Genomic DNA, 228 nt, shown 5'->3' with positions numbered 1-228 from the left:
ATGTTTGGTGTTCCAACACCATTCTGCATCCTTTTTAAGGAGATTGGATAATGACCGGACCATTTTTGCGTAGTTTACGCTATACTTGTGCAAGTAGTTGGCGAGACCAAGCCGCTAACGCAAGTCCTTCTGTTTCTTTGAAATTGGTCAGGCCACAATGGCCTTGACCTTAACGGGATCGACTCGAAGGCCTTGCTTCCCAATGAAGAATCCTAAAATAAGGGAATT

The sequence above is a fragment of the Plasmopara halstedii genome (assembly GCF_900000015.1).
Source record: "Plasmopara halstedii genome assembly, contig: Scaffold_2769, whole genome shotgun sequence".
Lineage (NCBI taxonomy): Eukaryota > Oomycota > Peronosporomycetes > Peronosporales > Peronosporaceae > Plasmopara > Plasmopara halstedii.
The sequence above is the reverse complement of the archived record's forward strand: the minus strand, read 5'-3'. Positions refer to the sequence as shown.